The sequence below is a fragment of the Bombina bombina genome, chromosome 6 (genome assembly GCF_027579735.1).
Source record: "Bombina bombina isolate aBomBom1 chromosome 6, aBomBom1.pri, whole genome shotgun sequence".
In the NCBI taxonomy this organism is placed as follows: domain Eukaryota; kingdom Metazoa; phylum Chordata; class Amphibia; order Anura; family Bombinatoridae; genus Bombina; species Bombina bombina.
The window spans coordinates 638,021,955-638,048,907 of record NC_069504.1 but is presented as its reverse complement, the minus strand read 5'-3'; positions in this window follow the sequence as shown (position 1 = coordinate 638,048,907).

Sequence of the window (26,953 nt, the reverse complement as noted above, 5' to 3'; positions counted from 1 at the left end):
TTCTGCCGCTCCGGACATCGCCGCCACTAGAATAAACATATTAACCCCTAAATCGCCACACTCCCGTCTCGCAAACATTAGTTAAATATTATTAACCCCTAACCTGCTGTCCCTAACATCGCCGCCACCTTTCTACATTTATTAACCCCTAATCTGCTGCCCACAACGTCGCCGCCACTATACTATATTTATTAACCCCTAAACCTAAGTCTAACCCTAACTCTAACACCCCCTAATTTAAATATAATTTAAATAAATCTAAATAAAACTTACTATTAATAACTAAATAATTCCTATTTAAAACTAAATACTTACCTGTAAAATAAACCCTAAGATAGCTACAATATAACTAATAGTTACATTGTATCTAGCTTAGGGTTTATTTTTATTTTACAGGCAAGTTTGTATTTATTTTAACTAGGTAGAATAGTTACTAAATAGTTATTAACTATTTAATAACTACCTAGATAAAATAAATACAAATTTACCTGTAAAATAAAACCTAACCTAAGTTACACTAACACCTAACACTACACTACAATTAAATAAATTACCTAAATTAAATACAATTAAATAAATTAAATAAAATTACCTAAATTACAAAAAAACATTAAATTACAGAAAATAAAAAAAACAAATTACAAGATATTTAAACTAATTACACCTAATCTAATAGCCCTATCAAAATAAAAAAAGCCCCCCCCCCCAAATAAAAAAAACCCTAGCCTAAAATAAACTACCAATAGCCCTTAAAAGGGCCTTTTGCTGGGCATTGCCCCAAAGAAATCAGCTCTGTTACCTGAAAAAAAAATACAAACAAACCCCCCAACAGTAAAACCCACCACCCACACAACCAACCCCCCAAATAAAATCCTAACTAAAAAAACCTAAGCTCCCCATTGCCCTGAAAAGGTCATTTGGATGGGCATTGCCCTTAAAAGGGCATTTAGCTCTATTGCGGCCCAAAGACCTAACCTAAAAATAAAACCCACCCAATAAACCCTTAAAAAAACTAACACTAACCCCTGAAGATCAACTTACAGTTTTGAAGATCAAAACACCCATCCTCAATGAAGCCGGGAGAAGTCCTCATTGAAGCGGCAAAAAGTCCTCAACGAAGCCGGGAGAAGTCTTCATCCAAGTGGGGAGAAGTGGTCCTTAGGTTTAGGGGTTAATAAATTTAGAATAGTGGCGGCGACGTTGGGGGCGGCAGATTAGGGGTTAATAAATGTAGGTAGGTGTCGGCGATGTTGGGGCAGCAGATTAGGGGTTAATAAGTATAATGTAGGTGGCGGCGATGTCCGGAGCGGCAGATTAGGGGTTACTAAATATAATATAGGTGTCGGCGATGTCAGGGGTGGCAGATTAGGGGTTAATAAGTGCAAGATTAGGGGTGTTTAGATTCGGGGTTCATGTTAGGGTGTTAGTTGTAAACATAAATTTAGTTTCCCCATAGGAATAAATGGGGCTGCGTTACTGAGCTAAACGCTGCTTTTTTGCAGGTGTTAGACTTTTTCTCAGCCGGCTCTCCCCATTGATGTCTATGGGGAAATTGTGCACGAGCACGTACAACCAGCTCACCGCTGACTTAAGCAGCGCTGGTATTGGAGTGCGGTATGGAGTTCAATTTTGCTCTACGCTCACTTCTTGTCTTTTAACGCCGGGTTTATAAAAACCTGTAATACCAGTGCTGTAGGAAAGTGAGCAGTGAGAATAAAGTGCAAGTTAGCAACACACCCCTCATAACGCAAAACTCCTAATCTGGCCGATATATATTAACAGCAGCTAAGAGCCATAGGCCCAGCAAGTCTGCTCGATATTTCCTAAAAGTATAAACTTATGTAGTTCGTAGGATAGCCTTATGCTTGTCCCAAACATTCCTAAAGTCTCCCACAGTGTTTGTCATTACTACCTCTTGTGGAAGTTTATTCCATGAATCAATCACCCTTTCTGTAAAGAATTGCTTCCTCAAATTACTCCTGAATGTACTATCCTTCAGCTTGAGACCCCTTGTTCTTGAATTTTCCTTTTTACCTAAAATACTCACTGGCAGTTTTACTAAGCCCTTTAATATACTTGAAAGTTGCTATCATATCACCTCTTCCCTTCTCTCCTCTAAGCTATACATATTTAGGTTATTGAGCATCTCCTGGTGCATTTTATTTTTTAGACCATGTACCATTTTGGTAGCCCTCCTTTGCACAGGTTGAAGTTTGTTAATATCATTCTGAAGATATGGCCTCCAGAACTGCACACAATACTGAAGATGAGGCCTAACTAATGATCTATAAAGTGGCATTACTACTACTAGTAATATTTCTGCTGCAAATACCTATACCAATACATCCAAGCATTCTGCTGGCCTTACTCACTGCAGTACTATATTGTTTACTAAATTTGAAATATTTTGAAATAATAATCTCCAATAGACATGTGCGGTTCGTTTCGGATTAATTCGGAAATTCGGTAAATTCGGTAAATTCGGAGATTTGGATCGATTCGGATTTCCGAATTAAAATACTTTCGAATCTACCGAATGAATCCGAAATAGCTGCCGTATCTCCGAATAAATCCGAATTAGCTCGTTAAAATTCGGCATTTCCCCATAGGAAACAATGGGAGTTTCGGATGAAAAAAAACTAACACCGCAGCCCCATTGTTTCCTATGGGGAAACACTAAGTCTGCACCTAACACCCTAACATGTACCCCGAGTCTCTAAACACCCCTAATCTAACACTTATTAACCCCTAATCTGCCGCCCCCGCTATCGCTGACACCTGCATTATCTTATTAACCCCTAATCTGCCGACCGGATATCGCCGCCACCTACATTATAACTATTAACCCCTAATCTGCTGTCCCTAACACCGCCGACCCCTACATTATAGTTATTAACCCCTAATCTGCCCCCCCCAATGTCGCCGCAATCTAACTACAAGTATTAACCCCTAATCTGCCGACCCGATATCACCGCCGCCTACATTATAGCTATTAACCCCTAATCTGGTGTCCCTAACACCGCCGACCCCTATATTATAGTTATTAACCCCTAATCTGCCCCCCCCAACGTCGCCGCAATCTAACTACAAGTATTAACCCCTAATCTGCCGACCCGATATCGCCGCCGCCTACATTATAGCTATTAACCCCTAATCTGCTGTCCCTAACACCGCCGACCCCTACATTATAGTTATTAACCCCTAATCTGCCCCCCCCAACGTCGCCGCAATCTAACTACAAGTATTAACCCCTAATCTGCCGACCCGATATCGCCGCCGCCTACATTATAGCTATTAACCCCTAATCTGCTGTCCCTAACACCGCCGACCCCTACATTATAGTTATTAACCCCTAATCTGCCTCCCCCCAACGTCGCCACAATCTAACTACAAGTATTAACCCCTAATCTGCCGACCGCAAATCGCCGCCACTATAATAAATGTATTAACCCCTAAACCGCCGCACTCCCGCCTCGCAAACACTATAATACATTTTATTAACCCCTAATCTGCCCTCCCTAACATCGCCGCCACCTACCTACAATTATTAACCCCTAATCTCCCGCCCCCAACGTCGCCGCTACTATAATAAGGTTATTAACCCCTAAACCTAAGTCTAACCCTAACACTAACACCCCCTAACTTAAATATAATTTAAATAAAACGAAATAAATTTACTATAGTTAAATAAATGAATCCTATTTAAAACTAAAGACTTACCTGTAAAATAAACCCTAAGATAGCTGCAATATAACTAATAGTTACATTGTAGCTATTTTAGGATTTATTTTTTATTTTACAGGCAACTTTGTTAATAACTATTTAATAACTACCTAGCTAAAATAAATACAAATTTACCTGTAAAATAAATCCTAACCTAAGTTACAATTACACCTAACACTACACTATCATTTAATTAATTAAATATATGACTCATATTTAAAACTAAATACTTACCTGTAAAATAAACCCTAATATAGCTGCAATATAACTAATAGTTACATTGTAGCTATTTTAGCATTTATATTTATTTTACAGGCAACTTTGTATTTATTTTAACTAGGTACAATAGCTATTAAATAGTTATTGACTAATTAATAGCTACCTAGTTAAAATAATTACAAAATTACCTGTAAAATAAATCCTAACCTAAGTTACAATAAAACCTAACACTACACTATCATTAAATAAATTAACTACAAGTACCTACAATTATCTACAATTAAATAAACTAAAGTACAAAACCCCCCCACTAAATTACAAAAAATAAAAAACCACTAAATTACAAAAAATAAAAAAATATTACAAGAATTTTAAACTAATTACACCTAATCTAAGCCCCCTAATAAAATAACAAAGCCCCCCAAAATAAAAAAAAATGCCCTACCCTATACTAAATTACAAAAGTTAACAGCTCTATTACCTTACCAGCCCTGAACAGGGCCCTTTGCGGGGCATTCCCCAAAGAAAACAGCTCTTTTGCCTGTAAAAAAAAACCACAATCCCCCCCCCACATTACAACCCACCACCCACATACCCCTACTCTAACCCAAACCCCCCTTAAATAAACCTAACACTACCCCCCTGAAGATCTCCCTACCTTGAGTCGTGTTCACCCAGCCGGGCCGAAGTCTTCATCCGATGGGGCAGAAGAGGACATCCAGACCGGCAGAAGTCTTCATCCAAGCGGGGCAAGAAGAGGTCTTCCATCCATCATACAAGTACCAAAATACAAACAAACACTAAATTACCAAAAATAATAAAATATTACAATAATTTTAAACTAATTACACCTAATCTAAGCCCCCTACTAGCTATTAATATAGCTTCAATATAACTAATAGTTACATTGTAGCTATTTTAGGATTTATATTTATTTTACAGGCAACTTTGTATTTATTTTAACTAGGTACAATAGTTATTAAATAGTTAATAACTATTTAATAACTACCTAGCTAAAATAAATACAAATTTACCTGTAAAATAAATCATAACCTAAGTTACAATTACACCTAACACTACACTATCATTAAATTAACTAAATAAATGAATCCTATATAAAACTAAAGACTTACCTGTAAAATAAACCCTAATATAGCTGCAATATAACTAATAGTTACATTGTAGCTCTTTTAGCATTTATATTTATTGTACAGGCAACTTTGTATTCATTTTAACTAGGTTCAATAGCTATTAAATAGATATTGACTATTTAATAGCTACCTAGTTAAAATAATTACAAAATTACCTGTAAAATAAATCCTAACCTAAGTTACAATTAAACCTAACACTACACTATCATTAAATAAATTAACTACAAGTACCTACAATTAAATACAATGAAATAAACTAAACTAAAGTACAACCCCCCCCCACTAAATTACAAAAAATAAAAAAATATTACAAGAATTTTAAACTAATTACACCTAATCTAAGCCCCCTAATAAAATAACAAAGCCCCCCAAAATAAAAAAAATGCCCTAACCTATACTAAATTACAAAAGTTAACAGCTCTATTACCTTACCAGCCCTGAACAGGGCCCTTTGCGGGGCATGCCCCAAAGAAAACAGCTCTTTTGCCTGTAAAAAAAAAACACAATCCCCCCCCCCCACATTACAACCCACCACCCACATACCCCTACTCTAACCCAAACCCCCCTTAAATAAACCTAACACTACCCCCCTGAAGATCTCCCTACCTTGAGTCGTGTTCACCCAGCCGGGCCGAAGTCTTCATCCGATGGGGCAGAAGAGGACATCCAGACAGGCAGAAGTCTTCATCCAAGCGGGGCAAGAAGAGGTCTTCCATCCATCAGAAAAGTACAAAAAAACAAACAAACACTAAATTAGCAAAAATAATAAAATATTACAATAATTTTAAACTAATTACACCTAATCTAAGCCCCCTACTAGCTATTAATATAGCTACAATATAACTAATAGTTACATTGTAGCTATTTTAGGATTTATATTTATTTTACAGGCAACTTTGTATTTATTTTAACTAGGTACAATAGCTATTAAATAGTTAATAACTACCTAGCTAAAATAAATACAAATTTACCTGTAAAATAAACCCTAACCTAAGTTACAATTACACCTAACACTACACTGTCATTAAATTAACTAAATAAATTAATCCTATATAAAACTAAATACTTACCTGTAAAATAAACCCTAATATAGCTACAATATAACTAATAGTTACATTGTAGCTATTTTAGCATTTATATTTATTGTACAGGCAACTTTGTATTTATTTTAACTAGGTACAATAGCTATTAAATAGATATTTACTGTTTAATAGCTACCTAGTTAAAATAATTACAAAATTACCTGTAAAATAAATCCTAACCTAAGTTACTATTAAACCTAACACTACACTATCATTAAATAAATTAACTACAAGTACCTACAATTAAATACAATGAAATAAACTAAACTAAAGTACAAAAAAACAAACACTAAATTACAAAAAATAAAAAAAATTACAAGAATTTTAAACTAATTACACCTAATCTAAGCCCCCTAATAAAATAACAAAGCCCCCCAAAATAAAAAAAATGCCCTACCCTATACTAAATTACAAAAGTAATCAGCTCTATTACCTTACCAGCCCTGAACAGGGAATTTTGCGGGGCATGCCCCAAAGAAAACAGCTCTTTTGCCTGTAAAAAAAAACACAATACCCCCCCCACATTACAACCCACCACCCACATACCCCTACTCTAACCCAAACCCCCCTTAAATAAACCTAACACTACCCCCCTGAAGATCTCTCTACCGTGTCTTCACCCAGCGGGCCGAAGTCTTCATCCGATCGGGCAGAAGAGGACATCCAGAACGGCAGAAGTCTTCATCCAAGCGGGGCAAGAAGAGGTCTTCCATCCATCAGAAGTCTTGATCCAGGCGGCATCTTCTCTGTTCATCCATCCGGAGCGGAGCGGCAGCATCCTGAAGACATCCCACGCAGAGCATCCTCTTCTTTCTTGATCCGACGACTAGGTGACTGTACCTTTAAGTGACGTCATCCAAGATGGCGTCCCTTGAATTCCGATTGGCTGATAGGATTCTATCAGCCAATCGGAATTAAGGTAGGAAAAATCTGATTGGCTGATTTAATCAGCCAATCAGATTCAAGTTCAATACGATTGGCTGATGGAATCAGCCAATCAGATTGACCTCGCATTCTATTGGCTGTTCCGATCAGCCAATAGAATGCGAGCTCAATCTGATTGGCTGATTGGATCAGCCAATCGGATTGAACTTGAATCTGATTGGCTGATTGAATCAGCCAATCAGATTTTTCCTACCTTAATTCCGATTGGCTGATAGAATCCTATCAGCCAATCGGAATTCAAGGGACGCCATCTTGGATGACGTCACTTAAAGGTACAGTCACCTAGTCGTCGGATCAAGAAAGAAGAGGATGCTCTGCGTGGGATGTCTTCAGGATGCTGCCGCTCCGCTCCGGATGGATGAACAGAGAAGATGCCGCCTGGATCAAGACTTCTGATGGATGGAAGACCTCTTCTTGTCCCGCTTGGATGAAGACTTCTGCCGGTCTGGATGTCCTCTTCTGCCCCATCGGATGAAGACTTCGGCCCGCTGGGTGAAGACACGGTAGAGAGAGATCTTCAGGGGGGTAGTGTTAGGTTTATTTAAGGGGGGTTTGGGTTAGAGTAGGGGTATGTGGGTGGTGGGTTGTAATGTGGGGGGGGTATTGTGTTTTTTTTTACAGGCAAAAGAGCTGTTTTCTTTGGGGCATGCCCCGCAAAAGGCCCTGTTCAGGGCTGGTAAGGTAATAGAGCTGATTGCTTTTGTAATTTAGTATAGGGTAGGGCATTTTTTTTATTTTGGGGGGCTTTGTTATTTTATTAGGGGGCTTAGATTAGGTGTAATTAGTTTAAAATTCTTGTAATTTTTTTTATTTTTTGTAATTTAGTGTTTGTTTTTTTTGTACTTTAGTTTAGTTTATTTCATTGTATTTAATTGTAGGTACTTGTAGTTAATTTATTTAATGATAGTGTAGTGTTAGGTTTAATAGTAACTTAGGTTAGGATTTATTTTACAGGTAATTTTGTAATTATTTTAACTAGGTAGCTATTAAACAGTAAATATCTATTTAATAGCTATTGTACCTAGTTAAAATAAATACAAAGTTGCCTGTACAATAAATATAAATGCTAAAATAGCTACAATGTAACTATTAGTTATATTGTAGCTATATTAGGGTTTATTTTACAGGTAAGTATTTAGTTTTATATAGGATTAATTTATTTAGTTAATTTAATGACAGTGTAGTGTTAGGTGTAATTGTAACTTAGGTTAGGGTTTATTTTACAGGTAAATTTGTATTTATTTTAGCTAGGTAGTTATTAACTATTTAATAGCTATTGTACCTAGTTAAAATAAATACAAAGTTGCCTGTAAAATAAATATAAATCCTAAAATAGCTACAATGTAACTATTAGTTATATTGAAGCTATATTAATAGCTAGTAGGGGGCTTAGATTAGGTGTAATTAGTTTAAAATTATTGTAATATTTTATTATTCTTGCTAATTTAGTGTTTGTTTGTTTTTTTGTACTTTTCTGATGGATGGAAGACCTCTTCTTGCCCCGCTTGGATGAAGACTTCTGCCGGTCTGGATGTCCTCCTCTGCCCCATCGGATGAAGACTTCGGCCCGGCTGGGTGAACACGACTCAAGGTAGGGAGATCTTCAGGGGGGTAGTTTTAGGTTTATTTAAGGGGGGTTTGGGTTAGAGTAGGGGTATGTTGGTTGTAATGTGGGGGGGGTATTGTGTTTTTTTTTACAGGCAAAACAGCTGTTTTCTTTGGGGCATGCCCCGCAAAAGGCCCTGTTCAGGGCTGGTAAGGTAATAGAGCTGTTAACTTTTGTAATTTAGTATAGGGTAGGGCATTTTTTTTTATTTTGGGGGGCTTTGTTATTTTATTAGGGGGCTTAGATTAGGTGTAATTAGTTTAAAATTCTTGTAATATTTTTTTATTTTTTGTAATTTAGTGGGGGGGGTTTTGTACTTTAGTTTAGTTTTTTTAATTGTATTTAATTGTAGTTACTTGTAGTTAATTTATTTAATGATAGTGTAGTGTTAGGTTTAATTGTAACTTAGGTTAGGATTTATTTTACAGGTAATTTTGTAATTATTTTAACTAGGTAGCTATTAAATAGTCAATATCTATTTAATAGCTATTGAACCTAGTTAAAATAAATACAAAGTTGCCTGTACAATAAATATAAATGCTAAAATCGCTACAATGTAACTATTAGTTATATTGCAGCTATATTAGGGTTTATTTTACAGGTAAGTCTTTAGTTTTATATAGGATTCATTTATTTAGTTAATTTAATGATAGTGTAGTGTTAGGTGTAATTGTAACTTAGGTTATGATTTATTTTACAGGTAAATTTGTATTTATTTTAGCTAGGTAGTTATTAAATAGTTATTAACTATTTAATAGCTATTGTACCTAGTTAAAATAAATACAAAGTTGCCTGTAAAATAAATATAAATCCTAAAATAGCTACAATGTAACTATTAGTTATATTGAAGCTATATTAATAGCTAGTAGGGGGCTTAGATTAGGTGTAATTAGTTTAAAATTATTGTAATATTTTATTATTTTTTGTAATTTAGTGTTTGTTTGTATTTTGGTACTTGTATGATGGATGGAAGACCTCTTCTTGCCCCGCTTGGATGAAGACTTCTGCCTGTCTGGATGTCCTCTTCTGCCCCATCGGATGAAGACTTCGGCCCGGCTGGGTGAACACGACTCAAGGTAGGGAGATCTTCAGGGGGGTAGTGTTAGGTTTATTTAAGGGGGGTTTGGGTTAGAGTAGGGGTATGTGGGTGGTGGGTTGTAATGTGGGGGGGGGATTGTGTTTTTTTTTTACAGGCAAAAGAGCTGTTTTCTTTGGGGCATGCCCCGCAAAGGGCCCTGTTCAGGGCTGGTAAGGTAATAGAGCTGTTAACTTTTGTAATTTAGTATAGGGTAGGGCATTTTTTTTATTTTGGGGGGCTTTGTTATTTTATTAGGGGGCTTAGATTAGGTGTAATTAGTTTAAAATTCTTGTAATATTTTTTTATTTTTTGTAATTTAGTGTTTGGTTTTTTTTGTAATTTAGTGGGGGGTTTTTGTACTTTAGTTTATTTAATTGTAGATAATTGTAGGTACTTGTAGTTAATTTATTTAATGACAGTGTAGTGTTAGGTTTAATTGTAACATAGGTTAGGATTTATTTTACAGGTAATTTTGTAATTATTTTAACTAGGTAGCTATTAATTAGTCAATAACTATTTAATAGCTTTTGTACCTAGTTAAAATAAATACAAAGTTGCCTGTAAAATAAATATAAATGCTAAAATAGCTACAATGTAACTATTAGTTATATTGCAGCTATATTAGGGTTTATTTTACAGGTAAGTATTTAGTTTTATATAGTATTCATTTATTTAGTTAATTTAATGATAGTGTAGTGTTAGGTGTAATTGTAACTTAGGTTAGGATTTATTTTACAGGTAAATTTGTATTTATTTTAGCTAGGTAGTTATTAAATAGTTATTAACTATTTAATAACTATTGTACCTAGTTAAAATAAATACAAAGTTGCCTGTAAAATAAAAATAAATCCTAAAATAGCTACAATGTAACTATTAGTTATATTGCAGCTATCTTAGGGTTTATTTTACAGGTAAGTCTTTAGTTTTAAATAGGATTCATTTATTTAACTATAGTAAATTTATTTCGTTTTATTTAAATTATATTTAAGTTAGGGGGTGTTAGTGTTAGGGTTAGACTTAGGTTTAGGGGTTAATAACCTTATTATAGTAGTGGCGACGTTGGGGGCGGGAGATTAGGGGTTAATAATTTTAGGTAGGTGGCGGCGATGTTAGGGAGGGCAGATTAGGGGTTAATAAAATGTATTATAGTGTTTGCGAGGCGGGAGTGCGGCGGTTTAGGGGTTAATACATTTATTATAGTGGCGGCGATTTGCGGTCGGCAGATTAGGGGTTAATACTTGTAGTTAGATTGTGGCGACGTTGGGGGGGGCAGATTAGGGGTTAATAACTATAATGTAGGGGTCGGCGGTGTTAGGGACAGCAGATTAGGGGTTAATAGCTATAATGTAGGCGGCGGCGATATCGGGTCGGCAGATTAGGGGTTAATACTTGTAGTTAGATTGCGGCGACGTTGGGGGGAGGCAGATTAGGGGTTAATAACTATAATGTAGGGGTCGGCGGTGTTAGGGACAGCAGATTAGGGGTTAATAGTTATAATGTAGGCGGCGGCGATATCGGGTCGGCAGATTAGGGGTTAATACTTGTAGTTAGATTGCGGCGACGTTGGGGGAGGCAGATTAGGGGTTAATAACTATAATGTAGGGGTCGGCGGTGTTAGGGACAGCAGATTAGGGGTTAATAGCTATAATGTAGGCTGCGGCGATATCGGGTCGGCAGATTAGGGGTTAATACTTGTAGTTAGATTGCGGCGACGTTGGGGGAGGCAGATTAGGGGTTAATAACTATAATGTAGGGGTCGGCGGTGTTAGGGACAGCAGATTAGGGGTTAATAGCTATAATGTAGGTTGCGGCGATATCCGATCGGCAGATTAGGGGTTAAATAATGTTATTATAGGGTTTGCGATGTGGGGGGGCCTCGGTTTAGTGGTTCATAGGTAGTTTATGGGTGTTAGTGACTTAGTGTACTAAATGGGTGTTAGTGTACTAAAAACATACCGAATTTCGGAACGGAATAGAACCGAATTCAGCCGAATCCGAATAAATCCGAAACGAATTTATTCGGATCCGAATAAATCCGAAACGAATTTATTCAAATTTTGCCGAATCCGATTCGATCCGAAACGAAATTCGAAAAGTCCGAATCGATCCGAACCGAAAACGAACCGAATTTTTTAGCCGTGCACATGTCTAATCTCCAAGTCCTGTTCCTCATATGTAACAGTCAGTAAAGTGTTATTGAGTCTGTAATTAACGTTTGGATTTTTCTTCCCTAAAAGCATAATTTTATACTTTGCTGTGTTAAACTTTAGATACCAGTCATTTTTCCAATCCTCCAATTGTTGTATATCACTTCTCATTTTGTCTACCCCCCCCCCAAACATCTACTCATCATTTACAATTGTTTACATCATCTGCAAACAGACATACTTTCCCCTGTGGCCCTTTGCTAATATCTCTGATAAATATGTCAAAGAAATCAGGCCCCAGAACTGACCCCTGAGGAGCACCACTAGTAATAGCTCCCTCTGCTGAATTTACTCTGTGTACTAAGACACTTTGTTTTCTTTCCTTAAGCAAGCATTCTACTCAGTTCACAATTTTAAATCTAGACCAAGGAGATACAGTTTGTGAATTAGCTTGTTGTGTAGGACGGTGTCAAATGCTTTGCTGAAATTTAGATATGCTACATCAACTGTTCCACTTTTGTTACATAATCAAAGAAGTCAATTAGATTAGTCTGACATGATCTACCTGAAGTAGAACCATGTTGATTTGAGTCCTCTAAATTGTTTGTCTTTATGTAAGTCATAAGTCTATCTTTTAAGAGACTTTCCATTAATTTCCCTACTACTGAAGTTAAACTAACTGGCCTGTAGTTACCAGATTCTTCCCTACTGCCATTTTATGAAGATGTGCTACGTTTGCTTTGAATTTTCTGAACAGTAGCTTTCATTGGGCGTTCATTGTAGTTCTCTCACAGGTATCATACTATTCTCTAACCAGGTTACACATGCAGATCTTCCTCCGGTGAAAAAAATGCAGGATAAAAACCTTCAGTCTCCAAAAAGCCTAGAACCTGAGTCAGTTCTGGGAGTGGGCCAGTTAATTATAGCTTCTATTTTATAAGGCTTGGTTCACTGTTTCCCACAATCCACCCAATACTCTAGTTACTGCAGTTATGCCCAAGTGACATTAGTTAGGTCTTAGTGTCATGCTTGCGGTGTAGATCCTGTCTAAGACTTTGGCCACATGCTGTAGATGTTCTGCCCAAGTATTACTGAATATGGAAATGTCATCTAAGTAAACACAGGTAAATTCATGTAACCCACTGAGCAGACAATCTACCATATGTTGGAAGGCGGCAAGGACATTCTTTATTTTAAACGGCATTACCTTAAAGTGGTACAAGGGGTGAGGAAGGCAGACTTAGAGAAAGCTTTTTGATCCAGGGGAATTTTCCAGTACCCATTACATAGATCTAGTGTTGTAAAGTAGCGATCCAGAAGCTTGTCTACTAAGGGCAGGGGATAAGCATGAGCCAGTCTTGTTATTGAGTCATCAACAGTCAACAGAAAACCTTGTGGTTCCGTCCTTTTTATGTACTGGAACCACAGGGGAGGCTCATGGGCTATTTGAGTGCTCAATGATCCCTAACTTTGTCTTCTCCTTCAGCTCCACCAGCATATCTTCCTTAACCGCTTCCAGTATACGGTAGGCAGATTGTCTAAGCAGGGACTGTCCAGGGGTATCCACCCGATGGGAAGCAAGGTGAATGATGCTGAGTTTTGCAGAAAATAAGTGTTGGCAACTGGCTTGTAATTGGCGGGTTTGTTTCTTCTTGACTGGTATGAGCTATAGAGCGTGAGTTGCCTTTAACAAGTCAGGAAGGGTAGATCCCAAAATATGTTCCATGGGGGGGGTACAGATAACCGCAATGGTCTGCTCTCTTTCCCTCTAATCCTTTATCATGTTCAAGTGAAAGGTACTTTGTACCCTTTCATCAGAACATTTGACTGTCAAATAAGTGGTATAGCATAATTTCTCTACTATCCAGTAGGGTCCCTCCCAGGCCGCCTAGAGTTTATTTTGTTGGGTCGGTTTGAGTACTAGGACTTTCTGGCTGACACAGAACTCAAGGTCCCATTCTTCCTGATCATACCAGACTTTTGGTCTAGTCTGAGCGGCTTGGAGATTGTCTTGAACGAGACTATTAGCTGCGCAAGCCAATTCAAAAATGTTAGCACATATGGTGCTACAGGGTTCCCCTCAGCTAAGGCTGCCTTAACAGGTCTAAGGGTCCCCAGATTCTGCAGCCATATAAAAATTCAAAGGGGCAAAACCCTGTACATACCTGTGGCACCTCATGGTAGGCAAATAGAAGGTATTGCAGTAAGTGCTCCCAATCTCTATAAGTCTCCATGAAAGTCCTCAGCATCTGTTTCAGGGTCTGAGGGGCTTGGAGATTGTCTCAAATGAGACCGTTAGCTGCCACAGCCGGTCCTGAAATTTGAGCACGTAGGGAACTAAAGGTGTTCTCTTGGCTAAGGCTTTTCCCTCTAATTACTCCCTCAACAGGTCTAAGGGTCCCTGGATTCTGCATCAATATAACAATTCAAAGGGCAAAAATGTCTGTTGATTCTTGTGGCACCTCATGAAAGGCAAACAGAAGGTGTGGAAGGAAGCACTCCCAGTCTTTGTGAGTCTCCATTAAAGACTTGAGCATCTGTTTCAGGGTGCCTTTGAAATGCTCACAGAGACTGTTAGTTGCATCATCTCTGCTGTGAATTAGGTACCTTGATCGGTTACAATTTCACTTGGAAACCCAACCCTCAAGACCTTTAGGAAAGCACCAATGACTGTTTCTGCATGGATATTGAACAAAGCTACTGTCTCCGGGTACCACATAGCATAGTCCACTTTGGTAAGAATATATATTTTCCCAGAAGTACTGGGTTTTGCCAAGGGACCTACAATGTCAACAGTCACTCACCGGAAGGGTTCTCCTATTATGGGCATAACTCGTTAGGAGGCTTTAGGGTGATCACCTTGTTTCCCTACCTTTTGGCCTGGTTTGCATGTTCGGCAGTATTGCCAAACATCATCAGTGGTGCCACTCCAATAGTAGGCTTGGGTAGGGTTCTTCCCCTGATGCCAGGAGAGGGGAATGCCATGGGTTATCCTTAGCATCACTGCCCGATATTTCCGTGGAACCACAAGCTGTCTCTTCTGCAGTTTTATCATTCCTCATACCTCTCTGTCAGTGACTCAATAGAGCAGCCCCTGATCTCACTCTATCGTCTCCCTCCTCATTTCTACTGGGTCAGCATCAGCTCTAGAGCGGTACTAATCCAGAGTCAGATCATGTAGTACTTCCTGCTGTAATCATTTTAAGTGTTAACCATTTGCCTTTCAGTATATCAAGGGGTCTAAGTTGGGATCTGGTTTGTCTTATTTGGGTCCCCTCTGAGAGTGCCACCATAGCTTGTGCTCAGGTCAATGCCAGGAATCCAGGGGCCATTGGTACAAATAGATACATATATATCAGCTTTCCTAGGTCACTTCCCAGTAACACTTCCATGGGTAAGTCCTGTATTAGTCCCATCTCCACATTTCTTTCACCCTCTCCCCAGTTCAGATGTATGTTTGGTGGTTGTACAGTTCATCCAGCTACCCATACAGCAATGTAGAAGCCAGTTCTCAGGTCTCTAGAAACCTTTTAGGTCTGGATGAGGGTAACAGTGGCCCCAGAGTCCCAGAGTTCCTGGGCTGGCTACCTATTGAGTAGGACTGTTCGTCGATGGTGACACCTCATGGGCAATAGCCTAACTAGAGTCAGTGGTATTGTAGAATATTTCCTTTTCCTCATTCCTTAGAGAGCCGTGGTTTGAGGGTGCCCTCAGAATGGTAATATACACTATATAGTGCAGGGTGGGAGTGGGTTTGCTTATCCCAGGTTGACTCCAGGTGTAACAGTTGGCTAGCTGGAGAACGTTGCATATAAGGTGCCCCAGTTGACTACATTGAAAACACAGAAGTCCTTCCCCGCTATTAGTAGTGGGTATAGTCTGAAGAGTTCCCTTAGGGATTAAGGCTCAAGGTGCAGTGATTGGGGTTGCTAGTGGGTCGGTTTGAAAGATTGGCTTACTAGGCAAGGACAAGGTGCTGGTGGACAGGAGTCTCGCCTACCTTGGTATACTGCAGTTTTGGGTTAGCTCATGAGCGATAAATAGAAAAGGCTTTCTTTAAGCGTCACATAGAAAGAAATATATGAAGTTAAGTTAGCGCACCTGAGTCTTTTACTCATGTGATAACGTTTTACTTTCAACTTATTTTGTTTGCCTCTGTTCTAGGTTTCTATCTTTTATACAAATTATATTAGGGCATTGCCTTTAAGCTTTGCCAAACTTAATCCATTGCTTTTTTCTATAGGCTTATGTTAAGACATACAGTAGGTCTAGTGAAACAGTGTTCTTTTAATATCTTAATCAGGAAAGAGGTCTGCTTCAAATGAATGACATGAGGAAGGGGTTATTCCATAATCTGGGCAGTAATAAAAGTCACCAGTAGTCTGAAATTGTGATGACTAGTGATGGCAATTATTGAAAAGGATAAGCATAAGCGTAAACCGCATAAACTCTTTGTATGGGACAATATTGGATAAACTTACTTGCCACTAGATTCAAGTCAAGTCCTACAAACAAGTGTGGGAACTAACCAAGACTTCCACTCCCTCACAATTAATATTGTTTTATACACATACACACTTACATACACACACACAATGTATTTATATGTATATAATCTATACAATTTGGTTAATGAAAGCAATGAAGGGTTGAATGGTTTCCTTTGGGCCTAAGACTCCTCCTCTGTCACAGAGTCTCACCCACTTAAGGTCCAATAGTCCTATTTCTGCTGAGGGGAGCTAAATAACCCCAAAGCAAGCCGCACAGAAATGTAAACACCATGTGTTCCACACATTGCAGGGTGATTACACAGCAAGCCCACTGAGAGGCTTGCCTTTAGTGTATTGCAGGAAGTGTTACTGCCCATTACTAGAGGATCTTACTGAAGCATTTATGTTCTCTGTCCAGGGGAACTTAGTTCCTCTTTCAAAAATAGTACAGGAACTCTGTTCCCATGCATTCCCACTGGACTTGACCCCTGACTAGATTGTTGGGATCTATCAACCACCTGTATTCTTATTCCATTCGATGATTGAATAATGAGATTAAAAAAAAATCTATCTGAAATTTCACTTTAATTTAATGAAGAATAATAGAATTTATTTTAAAGGGACATAAAAATCAAAATGGAAACACACATGGTTAAAAGTGTTTCTTTAATACATGTGTTAGCAAGCGTTATAGCTTTTAATATATATATATATATATATATATATATATATATATATATATATATATATATATATATATATATATATATATATACAGTATATATATTGGGGTAGAGTCAGATATCCGTTAATTCTAAGATTACCCAGGAAAGAATTTATATTACCCAGTGGCTGTTGGTAAAGTCTGATCTAAAATATACATTGGGCTTTACCCGGGTAATCCTAGGGTAAAACTAGGATTACCAAATGCTTCTGGATAAAGCTTATCACAGCACTATTTTCGTCCTTTGAAGACAATCATTTTTGCAAATCACGGCATCAAACATATATGCAATGCGCTGTAATTTCCCATCTTCACTATTTTTTTTGCCTCCGTCTGGAGGGTTCAAGGGGGGGCCTTTTTAAACCTCATTCCCTAAGGTTCACTTGGGGTGGTTGCAGAGGATAGGCAGGGTGCCCCCCCTTCAAGTCCCCCAGGCAGAGGCAAAAAAAAATTGTGTAGATGGGCTTTATCCAGAAGCGTTTGTGTAATCCTTGGATTACCTGGGTAATGCCCGATATAAGATCTTACATCGGGCTTTACCCACAGCTACTCAGGTAATGTCAGCTCCTAGGATTACTCAAATATACCGTAACATATATATATATATATATATATATATATATATATATATATATATATATATATATATATATATATATATATATTTGAAAAAAGAGAACAGCACCCCTGAGATAGAACAAAAGCTAGAATAACTTCCATGCCTGTTCATTTAAATTATAACTCAGGGTGCAAGTTCTTTTAGCACACTATGCCCCTTCACAGAGAAAAAAATATCCTGTAGCATATCAGTCTGATCCTGCCCAATGACAGTCCAGAGCCAAAATACCAGGCAATTCTTCTCTGAACAAGGGAAACAACAACCCCAGACGATTGTTTTGGCCTTCTGTGGGCCTCATCAGTGAGGTACAGTTGTATCTCTCTAAGGGCATGTGTGCAAGGGCTCCACGTCTGGCTTACCCATTACTCTTAGGGTGACCCAAGAGATTTGCATAAATTTGAAAAAAGAGAACAGCACCCCTGAGATAGAACAAAAGCTAGAATAACTTCCATGCCTGTTCATTTAAATTATAGGTTGTTGTTTCCCTTGTTCAGAGAAGAATTACCTGGTATTTCGGCGCTGGACTGTCATTGGGCAGGATCAGACTGATATGCTACAGGATATTTTTTTCTCTGTGAAGGGGCATAGTGTGCTAAAAGAACTTGCACCCTGAGTTATAATTTAAATGAACAGGCATGGAAGTTATTCTAGCTTTTGTTCTATCTCAGGGGTGCTGTTCTCTTTTTTCAAATTTATGCAAATCTCTTGGGTCACCCTAAAAGTAATGGGTAAGCCAGACGTGGAGCGCTTGCACACATGCCCTTAGAGAGATACAACTGCACCTCACTGATGAGGCCCACAGAAGGCTGAAACGATCGTCTGGGATTGTTGTTTCTCTTGTTCAGAGAAGAATTGCCTGGTATTTCGGCTCTGGACTGTCATTGGGCAGGGTCAGACTGATATGCTACAGGATATTTTTTTCTCTGTGAAAGGGGCATAGTGTGCTAAAAGAACTTGCACCCTGAGTTACAATTTAAATGAACAGGCATGGAAGTTATTCTAGCTTTTGTTCTATCTCAGGGGTGCTGTTCTCTTTTTTCAAAAAAAAAAAAAAAAAAAAAAATATATATATATATATATATATATATATATATATATATATATATATATATATATATATATATATATATATACACACACACAAGCTATGGAGCTCCTTCAACTGTAATACATTTAAACAAGAAAAATATTTTTTATTCAATTTTAATATTTTTTATTTTGTTTTTACTAAATTGTATTTCTAAATAGATATTTTTTTATATATCTGTATATATATATAGCTATACCTGTATATATTCATATAGATATAGAATTGATAGGTTTTTTTTAACAGTGCAGTCTTTGGGGAGAAGAAGATCATGAGATCATAATACCCGAAGTCCTGAAGTTAGCCTGCCTTTTTTTTCGCTTGCACGCTAACTTTTTACTTTCAATTTGTAATACGCATGCTAACGCAGCCGTGTTAAAAAATTGTTTTGAACACAGTTAGCGCAAGAAAATATTTCGACATTTCTAATTATCAGGCAGTGGATATTTTATATGGCTTTATAGGACAACTCTACGTTAAAATGTTGCTGTGTATTTGTGTTTTCGGATCACAATTCTTGCTAAAGAAAATTTCTACATAGAAATCCATTTCACAAAATCATTCTCATAAGAAAAAAAGAGCTGGATTTTACCAGCTGCCATGTGTCTTTGAGGTGTGAAGTGAGTCTTTAACTAGATTTTATACATTAGCAAATTAAACCCAGGTTACAAGAAAAACAAGACTGTTGTCAACAGTTTCCACGAAACACAAAGGGAAAATGTTAACTCAATGAAAGTTTCTCAGAGACCCTCAAATTACTGGATAATAAATAAGCCTGAATTCGGAGTAATAAATAAGTCAGTGGATCTGAAAAGTGAATTTGCCTATTTTGCTTTTCCACTCTTGCTGAAAGTGCTGTTAAATGTTTTAAATGACTGTTGAAATTTGGGTTTTCTCATGAGACATATTCATTTTATCATGAGTCTCCTTTTGTACTGTAGGAAATATCAGTGTAAACTTAAAATTAGGTGACTTTTAAGAGGGTAAATATAATAGTAAATAAACTTATATAAATGAAGTTTGTGATAATCACATGCCCAGTTTTGTATAAGTAAACTTTAGCCTTTATTATTTTTAAATTCAAATCATAAAACTGTTATTATTTATGACTTGTATAGAAACTAAGTAACAATCTAATATTCATTACATATTTTTGGCTGATGATGTTCCTAAAATAAAGATTCTAAATATTACGGGCCCGATCCGATATGCAGCGTCACCCGCAAAAGCCGGTGCCGCCAAATTTTGCGCTGGTTTGGTATCACATATACGGCGTAACATAGAAGTTACGCTCATATATTTCACCCTTCGGCCGTAGTTTTTTGGCCCATAGAGTGATATACCAAACCCGCGCAGTTTGGTATCCAATTTACAGAGTAAGGACTTACGTGGCGTAAATAGAGAAATCTTACTCCATTTTTACCTTGCCACAAAATGCAGGCGTAGTAAGCCTTACGCTGAGTATTGGAGCCCCGTAACTCCCTAAACTACCTGCAAAATAAAACCTAACACACCTAACGCATGCACAATGTCTATCTACCTGTCAACCGCAATCCCCCACCGCAATCCCTAATAAAGTATTTAACCCCTAAACCGTCACTCCCGGACCCCGCCGCCAACTATATTATTTGTATTACCCCCTAATCTGACCCCCCCTACACCGCCGCCACCTATATTATATGTATTACCCCCTAATCTGACCCCCTTACACCGCCGGCACCTATATTAAATTTATTAACCCCTTATCTGGCCCCCTTACACCGCCGCCACCTATTTTAAATATATTAACCCCTAATATGATCCCCTTACACCGCCGCCACCTATTTTAAATATATTAACCCCTAACATGATCCCCCTACACTGCCGCCAGCTACATTAAATATATTAACCCCTAATCTAATCCCCTACACCACCGCCACCTATATTAACCCCTAATCTGAGCCCCCTACACTGCCGCCACCTATTTTAAATATATTAACCCCTAAACCTAAGTCTAACCCTAACACCCCCTAACTTAATTATTATTGAAATAAATCTAAACAATATTAATATTAACTAAATTATTCCTATTTAAAACTAAATACTTACCTATAAAATAAACCCTAAGATAGCTACAATATAATTAATAATTACATTGTAGCTATTTTAGGGTTTATATTTATTTTACAGGTAACTTTGTATTTATTTTAACTAGGTACAATAGCTATTAAATAGTTAATAACTATTTAATAGCTACCTAGTTAAAATAATTACCAAATTACCTGTAAAATAAATCCTAAGCTAAGTTACCATTACACCTAACACTACACTGTCAATAAATTAATTAAACTAAAATTATCTAAACTAAAATACAATTAAATACACTAAACTATATTACAAAAAAAACAAACACTAAATTACAAAAAATAAAAAAAGATTACAAGAATTTTAAGCTAATTACACCTAATCTAAGCCCCCTAATAAAATAAAAAAGCCCCACAAAATAATAAAATTTCCCTACCCTAAACTAAATTACAAAAGTAATCAGCTCTTTTACCTGTAAAAAAAAGAACAACCCCCCCCATTACAACCCACCACCTACACACCCCTACTCTAAAACCCACCCGATCCTCTAACCCCCAAGTGCTCCTTACCTGTCCTGAAGACCGGCGGAGAAGGTCCTGTTCCAGGCGGTGAAGTCTTCTTCCAAGTGGCGACATCTTCTTCTTCCAGGAACCAGCCGGCGCGGAGCGGAGGAGTTGAAGAACGATGACCGCGGAGCTGAAGACCGTCCACCCTCGAACTGAAGACCGGCGATGCTGGAACTGAAGATCGGCGACGCTGGAACTGTAGACCAGAGCCATGGAGCATGAAGGATCCTCTTCATATGATCTCCGCCGTACACTGAATAGGAATTCAAGGTACGCGATTAAAAATGGCATCCCTTGAATTCCTATTGGCTGATTTGAGCCTTCAAATTCAAATCAGCCAGTCCGATGAGAGCAACTTTAATTCTATTGGCTGATTTGAATAGCCAATAGAATAAGAACTACTGTAATTCTATTGGCTATTCTAATCAGCCAATAGAATTAAAGTAGCTCTTATTCTATTGGCAATTCAAATCAGCCAATAGAATTAAAGTAGCTCTCATCTGATTGGCTGATTTGAATTTGAAGGCTCAAATCAGCCAATAGGAATTCAAGGGACGCCATTTTTAATCGCGTACTTTGAATTTCTATTCAGTGTACGGCGGAGATCATATGAAGAGGATCCTCCACGCTCCATGGCTCCGGTCTTCAGTTCCAGCGTCGCCGATCTTCAGTTCCAGCATTGCCGGTCTTCAGTTCGAGAGTGGATGGTCTTCAGCTCCGCGGTCATCGGTCTTCAACTCCTCCGCTCCGCGCCGTCTGGTTCCTGGAAGAAGAAGATGTCGCTGCTTGGAAGAAGACTTCACCATCTGGAACAGGACCTTCTCCGCCGGTCTTCAGGACAGGTAAGGAGCACTTGGGGGTTAGACTTAGGTTTTTTATAACCCTTTGAGTGCTAAGCACTTTCCCACCTGGGTGCTAAGGTTTTTTTAAAGGGTTTTTTATTTTATATTTTTAAAAATATTTATTTTTACTTTTTTTTATTTATTTCAGATCAAGACTTACAGTGTTGGAAAGGTTATGCAATTACCTTTCCAATGGTGGGTCTTGGGGGTCTGTAGCTGCTTAGATGCCTGAGATATAGATTTCTAAGCAGCATGCCCCCAACAATGTTAAATAAATGTTAAATAAATGTTAAATAAAGTTGCACGGTGATGTCATCACGTTATTACACGTGACGTCACCACACAAAACAGGAAGCCCCGGCGATGCCTGTTATTATGCAGGCCCGATCGCCGGGGTAGGAGCGGGTGGGAGCCCCCAGATCTCCCTCAAGATGGGAGAGTGCTAGTGACGACTCTGAGCCGTCATTAGCACCAGAGTGGGAAACTCTGTGACGTCTCAGAGCCGTCATTAGCACTCAAGGGGTTAAGGGGGGATCGGGTGGGTTTTAGAGTAGGGGTGTGTGGGTGGTGGGTTGTAATGGGGGGGTTGTTTTTTTTACAGGTAAAAGAGATGATTACTTTGGGGCAATGCCCCGCAAAAGGCCCTTTTAAGTGCTGGTAATAGAGCTGATTACTTTTGTAATTTAGTTTAGGGTAGGGAAATTTTATTATTTTGAGGGGCTTTTTTATTTTATAGGGGGCTTTGATTAGGTGTAATTAGCTTAAAATTCTTGTAATCTTTTTTTATTTTTTGTAATTTAGTGTTTGTTTTTTTTGTAATATAGTTTAGTGTATTTAATTGTATTTTAGTTTAGATAATTTTAGTTTATTTAATTAATTTATTGATAGTGTAGTGTTAGGTGTAATGGTAACTTAGGTTAGGATTTATTTTACAGGTAATTTGGTAATTATTTTAACTAGGTAACTATTAAATAGTTATTAACTATTTAATAGCTATTGTACCTAGTTAAAATAAATACAAAGTTACCTGTAAAATAAATATAAACCCTAAAATAGCTACAATGTAATTATTAATTATATTGTAGCTATCTTATGGTTTATTTTATAGGTAAGTATTTAGTTTTAAAAAGGAATAATTTAATTAATATTAATATTATTTAGATTTATTTCAATAATAATTAAGTTAGGGGGTGTTACGGTTAGACTTAGGTTTAGGGGTTAGTATATTTAAAATAGGTGGCGGCGGTGTAGGGGGATCATATTAGGGGTTAATATATTTAAAATAGGTGGCGGTGGTGTAGGGGGATCAGATTAGGGGTTAATATATTTAAAATAGGTGGCGGCGGTGTAGGGGGATCAGATAAGGGTTTAATACATTTTATATAGGTGGCGGCGGTGTAGGGGGATCAGATTAGGGGTTAATACATTTAATATAGGTGGTGTCGGTGTAGGGGGATTAGATTAGGGGTTAATACATATAATATAGGTGGCGGCAGTGTAGGGGGTTTAGATTGGGGGTAATACATATAATATAGGTGGCGGCGGTGTAGGGGGATTAGATTAGGGGGCAATACATATAATATAGGTGGCAGCGGTGTAGTGGGATTAGATTAGGGGTAATACATATAATATAGGTGGCGGGCAGTGTAGGGGGATTAGATTAGGGGTAATACATATAATATAGGTGGGGCAGTGTAGGGGGATTAGATTAGGGGGTAATACATATAATATAGGTGGTGGCGGTGTAGGGGGATTAGATTAGGGGGTAATACATATAATATAGGTGGCGGCGGTGTAGGGGGGTCAGATTAGGGGGTAATACATATAATATAGGTGACAGCGGGGTCCGGAAGCGGCGGTTTAGGGGTTAATACATTTATTGTTAGGAGTGAGAGGGGGGATTGCGGATAGAGGGGTATACGTGTCGAGCTATTTTTGGGAGGTGTGTTAGACAGTAACGGGAGATTTAATATTTTAGTAAGTTTTTTTAGGCAGCGGCAGTTTCTAAAGTGCCGTAAGTCACTGGTGACTCCAGAAATTTGTACTTACGCTGATTTCTGGACATCGCTAGTTTGTCCGACTTACGGCACTTTAGCAACTGCTGGCGCCGTATATGTGATAGCTCGCTGTGCCAGGTGAAATTAGGGGTGGCGCAGGTTTCCATGCTTGCGCCGAAACCTGCGCCGTATATATCGGATCGCGCCCTACATTTCTAATAGTCAGTTATTTTTTATTTAATTGCCATTAGGTGAAACCATTGGCACACTAATGATGCCGGAATATTGAATGCAAGTGCATATTTACAGCATACATGGGGGGGGGCGGGGGTGCATGATACATTTTTTTAAAAATTGCGATAAATATTTTAGGATTTTTTAAATTTAAAGTGAATTGCAAAATGCTTATAGACATTTTAAAGTTTACTTCTTACGTCACTTTAAAGGGATATGAAACCCCCAAAAAAATATTTTGTGATTTAGACAGAGCATAGAATTTCTAAAAAGTTTTCAATTTACTTATATTATCAAGTTTTCTTTGTTCTCATGGTATTCTTTGTTGAATGGATATGTAAGTAGGTGTCTGGAGCATGGAAATAGTGCTGCCATCTAGTGCTCTTGCATATGGATAACATTCTTACAAAACTGCTGCCATATACTGCTCAAGACAAAGGCACTCTTCTGAGATTACATCACAGCTTTTGAAAAAAATATACAAAGAAGACAATTTGATAATTGAAGTAAAGTAGAAAACTGCATGCTCTATTTAAATCATGAAAGAAAAAATGTTGGTTTCAAGTACACTTAAATAAATGCAAAATATTTTAACTATACAACTGAATGTATAGAGGATACTTTCAAATAACAAATACTCTTGTGTTCCAAATAACATCATTTAAAAGCTACATTGCTTTGGATGAGACTCAAGAATCATTAAGGGCTAGATCAAAGTTGGAACACAAAAAAGCGTTTACGCGAAGCTGTAAATTGCACTGACAAGCTATTTCTATTGCGAACCTTGTGCATGGTGTTTTTGCCTGGGATTACAAGTTGAAAGTAGAAACATCGCTTGCTTGTGAGAGGATTTTCTACGATACCATGCTCGCGTTACACCTAACTCAAAGGCCTGCTTGGGCTATGATGTCATTTATTGTATGGATATGAACATGTCTTTAAAATTAAAACAGACTAATTAATTAAAATGGTGTTAATATGTTGGAAAACCACTTAAAACAACTGCATATTAACACATCTACCATGTGCATATACAAAATTTAATCATAGGGTCAGCACAAGAAAGGACAATGGTCACTTTAATTAAATTTACATCTTAGCACATTTTACAATGATCACTGGGGAGAGCCTAAGGTTGACACCTCAGAGATGTTTTTATAGACAATTATGACTTATACATGCTGCAGTGTATGCAGAGGGGAACAGGAAGAGTGATCTCCAACCTCAATATCCATGTGCTGTCCTGGGGTGCAATGCATGTTACCATATGCACACCCTCAAACATGGGTAGCTCATAACACTGCTACTGAAACTAGTTCACTAAGCAAATGTCCTGTTGGAGATTAGTTGTCATACTAATAAAATAGGGTATAAAAGCAATATTGTCAATAACAAAATAAGCATAATACAGATGCATGTAATGTAATAATTATTAGAAAATATATATAGAGATAAATCCTTCCAAATAATTTTACATATTTTATATAGTGAGATTAAAAAGGTCACAAAATATATAGAGGATTTACAACTCATAAGAGAGATAGATTTACTGAACCAAATCTACTCTCAGGTATATACAGAAGAAAACAATGTAAAGCTATAAAGCAGTAGCTGAGAGCCTTCACAAACAAACAGGTAGAGAATTGGAGCAGGATGTTAAAGGGCCAGAAGCTCAATATCAGGAAGTACTGGCAACTGATAATCACAGCACAGAATGCGGAGAATGTCCCAGAGAATTTATGATAAAGTGGAGATGCAGCGTAGGTAAAAATAATACCACACAGGTTTAGACTTAGAACCGATAATAGATTAGGCAGATTGGAGTACATTTACTAAAGGTCACTGTACCTAAGCATGACTGGGGCAGAGAGGAGTCAGAATAGATACTGGTAGTTGAGATCTCCTGTTAGAATGGATTGCAGCTGACCAGAGTATAAACCAGAGGAGCTGGAAGTAGATCCAGCTGTGTATGTTACAGCAGACCGGCTTATGGATTCAGTTGAGCTGGAAGTAGATCCAGCCAAGATTGATACCGGTAGCTGGATTCAAAGATTTTGTTTGTACACACTATAATCCAGTAGAGATAATGCTGTCAGTATGAACCTAGGAGAAAGAAGAGATGAGTAACATATGCTTCTACCTTAGGAAGTGATACGGTCACAGGCAACCTGGAAATAAACAGGTTTGTTATAGAAGTAGCAGCAGGGCAGTTGCTAGATGAGATCACAGCAAGATATGCCGTAGCTTGACATTATCCAAGCACCTACCTACAAGTGTTCCAGGCTTTTATTGGGGAAGTAAGGTAAGTAGTGAATGGCTTAAAGAGACAGTGACATAGAAACATGAGAGAACTCCTCCATCAAGGGAGCCCTTCTGTGC